Raw genomic sequence first — 797 nt, 5'->3', positions numbered from 1 at the left:
CCAAATTTAATCTTAGAAATCGTTCCAAATTGGTTGAAGAAAGCTTTATTACCATAATTGATTTTTTAATAGGAGCGAAGTTTATCACTTTGTACTTTATATGGCGTGGTGGCGTATGGGGGACAATTTTCACAAAAAATCTCAAATTAAAAAAAATCTTTTCTTTAATTTTGTTTAAAATTTTCATGTCAATTTTTTTTCATATTATAGACCTTAAAAAGCAGTCTGAACATTCAGGTCTTCGCCCTGATATGAGCAGTCTTGTTAGTCGTATATGTTTACTTACTGGTTCTATTCTTAATATAATGTTGAATATCAGTTACTAAGGACCATAGGAGAATAGATAACTACTTAAACTCATAATAGTTTTGGTTTTTGATTTAGAATTCACGACTGAAAAAGAAGGTGCCGATGCTGAATTCAATCAAGTATTGGTGAGAAATTTTAAGCCCACTAACTACTTCAAAACGATTTTTCTTGAAATTTTATGAAGAATCTGTTCGTTCATTTCGTCAGTTAGATAGACATTTAGAACTATTTTAGGGTTGCATAATAAATTTTGGTGTTTCAGTATTTGAATATCAATAGTACAGAGAGCATCTAATAGAGCTTTACAAGACTGCTCGTGTATCAGGGCAAAGCCTTGAATATCCCGACTGTCCCTCAATTCATATCGAATAGTTTTCGCGGAAAAAAAAACATTGAAAACCTATACATTTTGGACAAAGTCTAAGTGTAAAATTAATACGACAGATTAGCTAGCCTCAATTCAATTTGGAACGATTTTGTTGTGTGGA

Source organism: Symsagittifera roscoffensis, chromosome 7 (genome assembly GCF_963678635.1).
Source record: "Symsagittifera roscoffensis chromosome 7, txSymRosc1.1, whole genome shotgun sequence".
Taxonomy (NCBI): Eukaryota; Metazoa; Xenacoelomorpha; order Acoela; family Convolutidae; genus Symsagittifera; species Symsagittifera roscoffensis.
Note: the sequence above shows the minus strand (reverse complement) of the source record.